The 5,935-nt window shown below is 41.2% G+C and overlaps 1 pseudogene; it reads right to left on the reverse strand.

Moving 5' to 3' along the window:
• Nucleotides 1-210: 210 nt before the first annotated feature.
• Nucleotides 211-1,552, reverse strand: LOC118723019 (annotated as a pseudogene).
• Between the last annotated feature and the right edge of the window lie 4,383 nt (nucleotides 1,553-5,935).

Genomic DNA, 5,935 nt, shown 5'->3' on the forward strand with positions numbered 1-5,935 from the left:
ATTGACTTCTTAATTCACATAGTATAGGGAATTCAACAGCTTGGTTGGTGACAGGGTTGACCTGGTTTCAGGAGGATTATTCCTGAAATAATTAAAGAAAGGAGGGGTCAATATTTTCTTGGTTGCTTGCTCCTCCCCAGCACCTTCATTTTTCTTCTCATCCTCAGATTCTCAGAAATCTTCTCCTTCACCTTCACTTCCTTCTTCTTCCTCCTTTGCATCCTATAATTCTTCCTTGGCACCTTCTTCCTCTTCCTCTCCTTCCTCTTTGTCAGCCACTTCCTTCTCTTTTTTCTCCTCTTCAGCTTCTCCTTCAGAGGAGGGTTCATCCTTAGCCTCCTAATGGTCTCCTCCACCTCAATCTGCTCCTCCTGGATGTGGCTGTGGTATTAAGAAGGGAAGGAGCAAGTGGACATCAAGTAGGAGCTGGTCTGTAAACCACCTTAAGCAGATCGACCTAAGATCTGCGAACTATGGATGTAGCCACTGGCTATGCTTCCCATACTGGTGAAACTGAGCTGGGTCTTCTCACCTTCAGAGACTTTTCTGTAAGCTGCAATGTCAATGTCCAAAGTCACATTGAGGAGGCCCTGGTATTCTTTTAAATATTATGCCATTTCACTCTCTACAGTTTTCAATTCACTTTCTAATTTGTTGATTGTGTCCTGCATAGCACTAACATCAGAGTTCTGCTTATCCTCCAGCTCTTGCAGCTGCTTTCCCAGAGCTTAGTTCATGCCCCGACATGCTTTGATCTCCAGGGTCTTGGCCTTGAGCAGGCAGTGGCTTTCAGACACCTCGTCCATGGCAGCGCACACTCTGTAGGTGTTCTTGGTAGTGCTCATTGTCAGCATCGTGAGCAGTTCTTGTACCATTCTTCTGCATTCTGCATGTCCTTGAGCATTGCAGAGATGTCAGACTTGGAGAACATGTCCATCTCCATGGAGATTTGAGCATACTGGATCTGCACGTTCAGCTCAGTGATCTCCTCTTCATGCATCTTCTTCAGAATGGCGATTTAGTCCATTAGGCTATTGATGCGCTTTTCAAGCTTAGCGCCAGCAAGAGCCTCCTCTTCTGCACCTTTTCGCGCCTCTATCAGCCAGCCCTCTGCATCACCATGGTTCAGCACTTCTTTCTGGTAGCATGCCAGCAGATTGCTCCCAGTCCCTTCCAAGCCCTGATGCCTGCTAACTGCCTACTGCACTCTCCTCGCCAGGGACTGGGTGTGGTGGGCTGGGGCACAGGCAACCCATTTGCATTAAAATGTTCAATCTTGGCCTGCTCCACCTGTGTCCACAGTCAGCTTGGGGCAGACAGTGATCCAGAGACCCTGGCCACCCCAGCCTAACCAAAGTCCCCAATGGTGACCTCCACTCAGTGGGCAGCATCAGGCTCAGCCCTCCTGGACTTCCCTGATCCAGATGGTTGCTTGGACCTTGCGAACTGCACCAGGCACTGCCCCCCAGGCCTGCCTGCCCGGTTACTGATAGTGGCCTTGACCCAGCTGGTGGCATCAGGAGCTGCCCACCTGGCCTGCCCAGTCCCCCATGGTGGACTGGACTCTGCAGCGGTGTCAGACACAGCTCGCCCCTTCTGTATATGAAATTTACTTTCCATTTTTGTTGGCTTAATTTGCATATCACTCCAGATTGGCTGTGGGCATAGCAAAGATATAGTCAATTAGCATTTTTCTCTTTTATTAGTGTAGATGTGTCTGAGACACTATTCACTTTCTTTTAGCCTATTTTCTTTCTCTGTTGTGCAGATTTGGTAATTTTTATTGTATCTTCAATTTACCAATGTTTTCTTCTTTCTTCTCCATTTGGCTGTTGATCACATCATTGAGCTTTTTATATTGGCTATTTTAGTTTTAAACTTTTAATTTGGTTCGTCTATATTTTCTACATCTTTTTGGAGATTTTCTATATTTTAAGAGATATATTTTTATTGATTTCAGAGAGGAAAGGAGAAGGAGAGAGAATCATTGATCAGCTGCTTCCTGCACATCCCCTTACTGGGGATCAAAACTGCAACTGGGCATATGCCTTTGACTGGACTTGAACCTGGTACTTGTCAGGCTGTAGGCTGTCGCTCTATCCACTGAACCAGACTTGCTAGGGCTGAGATTTTCTATTTTAAAAATTTATTTCTTTTCATATTTGGATATTAAATATTTTTATGATAGCTGCTTTAAATTCTTGTCAGATCATTCTAATGTGTAACCTTGGTGTCAATGTCTATTGAGAAATTTTTGATGTTTTACCTGACAAGTGATTTTTAAAATTGAAACCTGAATATTATAAGATTCAGGAACTGATTTAAATTTAGTAGGGCTAGATGATACCACTCGAGTGAGGGATAAAGAGTGTCACCTTGTTACTCCCAGGTAGTAATGAAAGTCTAGGTTTTCTCTTGGCCTCTGTTGGAACAGGACATGATTCCTTGATGTTACAGGGCAGGGATGGGGGTTAGGTACCCCACAAGGCACCTGCTGATACCACCTTGATACCCTTACATACTTTTCTTTATTTGGTGTATTAAAAATGATATATCTAAAAGTATTATCTGTCAACAGTCAAATCACAAGCCAAAAAGAAAACTATGTATTTAGACAGAATAACTACTTTGGCTGATATTTCCTTTAGAAGATAAGATAGTACTCCTGACAGAGAAAGCCTTTGTGCAGGGAAGGCCAGCTGTCTATTAGTCAGAGGAGAGGTAACTTTGCTAATTGTTTTTCTTTGGTTTCTCCATAAGCAGACTTTGAAACAAGTGCAAGTTTGTTTAGATGTGAGCTCAGGAAATACCTGTGGGAGGGAAAGTGAGGAGGGAAGACCTATAAGTAATTAAATAAAATAAAGAGTACATTGTGAAGCAAATAACCAGTGTGGTCACTCAGAGCTCAATTCTTTTGGGATTCTATGGGCTCCAGCATAAGACACACAGCTAGGGGGTATGATGGAGTCATTGTTTTATGCATTAGTTCCTGTAAGTTTCTGTTCAAGGGCTGCCTTGGGGATGAGAACAGTGGGAAAGGGTATTGATTTTTTGATGCTGACTAAGAGGACTCCCAGCTACTAGAGAATGTTCCCAGGCACAGAGATGAAATGATGGCAGTTGGAAGTCAGCCTGATGCACTACTATGGCAGAGCACCAATAGCATTAGCAAAACTAGCTACCATGCCCTGACTGGTTTGGCTCAGTGGAGAGAGCATTGGCCTTTGGACTGAAGGGTCCCAGGTTTGATTTCGGTCAAGGGCATGTACCTTGGTTGTGGGAATATCCCCAGTAGGGGGTGTGCAAGAGGCAGCAAATTGATGTTTCTAACTCTCCCTCTCTCTTCCTCTCTGTAAAAAAATCAATAAAATATATCTTAAAAACAAACAAAAAAGTTTAGCTACCAAACAGGTACCTATTACGTTCCACTGACATATTTTGGTACCCAATCTAAAATACCTAAGTGAAAAAATTTCCCCTTTAGATGGAGCCCTTTCTTCAAGATATTTGCTTCTCCTCTGTGTTTTGTTTCAGCATCTTCACCGCCCTTTTTGATCTTTCTCTATTCAACCTTCTTCAAGATCAGTCTTCATTGCTCTCAGGCAACACCATGACTCATCTTTCTAAGAGTACACCAAAGAAATCCACAATGTGATGACAACAATTGACTGTGCTACCATTCCAGGCTGAGTTACATTGTAAGAGGTGAATAAATGAGTGTCTAATAGGCAATTTTAGGCATCTAAGCCTCTGAGTAGCTGCCCGATGTGGGATAGGAGAGGAATCTAGGTTTGTCTTTTTCTAGCTTTGATAACACACAACTGCAAATGAGTTGCCACCTACACTGTTCTGGAGCCAGCCCACATTTGGCTTTGGTTTAAGCACATATGGTACCTTCTGAAGATTTGATTTGGCAAGATCTATGTGGGTGGGTAAATTAACATTAGGACCTGGTTCTTAATGTAGGTGGCTGGGAGGCAGAGGTCTGTTGTTTCTTGAGCCACAATTCTATGGGGAAAATCATTTAACTCCTTAGTTCTTCATCTGCCAAGAGACTGGAGATAATATTGAACTACCACACTGGGTCATTGTAAGAATCAATTGAAAGTATAACTGTTTAATTTTCCTATAGTCACATAGGATGCTTTCCTTGTTGGGAACTCTGTGATGCTTTATAGGAGGGAAGTGCTGTTTCTGCTCCTCAGTTGCTGTAACCCTTAGAACAATGTAAAATATGAAGAAACCAATTTAAATGTATGGAGGAGAATGTGTCCTCTATTTCTTGAAGGATAATAAGCAATTTTACCCTTTCTTCTTGTTTTATCTTGGCCTGAAATGTAAATATATGCAATTAAAAATTAAAAGTCTTTTAAATGCCTTAAGTGTCTTTGTCAAAATAATCACATGGTTAGCATTAGAATTTGAAATTTATTTGAAGATAAAGATTCCTTTTAAAATTGTCTTTCTCTGCCACCTGTAATGGCCATCAATAATGGGATTGCTTTTGACTTAAGAGCTTGAAGAAAACACTAAGCATATTGTTTAGTATTCTTTAATGTCAGAGAAAGAATAAATGCAAACAAGAAATTGGTTTTAGGTATATAGCTTCTATAGCAAAGTATTGAATGCTTCAGCAAACTCTTTTTATCTAGCATTTGTATTATATTCCTAGTGTTGCTGTAACAAATTACCACATCACAGTGGCTTACAACAAGAAATTTGTTATTTCTTTTCAGCTCCTCTGATTTTCCTTCTGGTTTTCTCTTTCCTTCTTGTTGTAGAATTTTCAGTCAGTCGACTACCTGTAGCACTGGGCGATGTCCACTCTACATTTTAGTTGTATTCCATTGAAATTGTTGTGTGCTGCTGCTGTTAGGTGTCTACCCGAGCAGCCATCTTGGATCCTCCAAGAAATTTGTTATTTCTAAGTTCTAGAAGTGAGAAGTGTGAAATCATTGTGTTAGTAAGGCCAAAGGCTTGGCTCTTCCCTTAACTCTTTCAGTTCCTGGTGAATCCAGGTTCTCTTGGTTTAAGGCTACATCTCTCTAATCTCTGCTTTGTCTTCACACAGCCTTCTCTGCGCACTTCCCCTCAGTGACACTAGTCACTAGTTTCTGAGTCCACCCTGACAATCTAGGATGAGCTCATCTTGAGGTCCTTAATTACATCTGCAAAGACCCTTCTCTCAAATAAGGCCATATTCAAAGGTCAGTCTGTTCCATGCTTCTATGCCTCTAGATCTATTTTGTTCATCAGTTTATTTTGATTATTAGATTCCACATATGTGTGACATGATGTGATACTTGTCTTTCTCTCTATTGTATGCTCTTGCCCCCTTTGTCAAATATTAATTGAGCATAACATAACTTAGCGTAATACTCCCCAGGTCCATCCATGCTGTTGCAAATGGTAAGAGTTTCTTCTTTTTACCTCCAGGTGGTATTCCAGTGTGTAAATGTACCACAGTTTATTTGTTTGTTTTTAGGTGAAAAAAGTTTTAATTAAAATTTTTATTTTATTTTATTGTTTAAAATATTACATATAGCATTACATATGTCTTCTTTCCCCCCCCCCCCCATTGACTTCCCACTGGCCACCTCAACACCCTAGCACATGCCCTCACCCCACTAGTGTCTGTGTCCATTGGTTATGTTTATATGCATGCATACAAGTCCTTTGGTTCATCTCTTACTCCCACCTCCCACCCTCCCCTACCTTCCCACTGAAGTTTGACAGTTTGTTCATTGCTTCTATGTCTCTGTTTTTGTCCATCAGTTTATAATATTCATTATATTCTACAAATGATTGAGATCATATGATATTTATCTTTCTCTGACTAGCTTATTTTGCTCAGCATAATGCTCTCCAGGTCCACCAATGCTGTTGCAAATGGTAAGAGTTATTTCTTTTTTACAGCTGTGTAGTATTATTCTAT

Source organism: Pipistrellus kuhlii, unplaced genomic scaffold, assembly GCF_014108245.1.
Source record: "Pipistrellus kuhlii isolate mPipKuh1 unplaced genomic scaffold, mPipKuh1.p scaffold_m20_p_2, whole genome shotgun sequence".
Taxonomy (NCBI): domain Eukaryota; kingdom Metazoa; phylum Chordata; class Mammalia; order Chiroptera; family Vespertilionidae; genus Pipistrellus; species Pipistrellus kuhlii.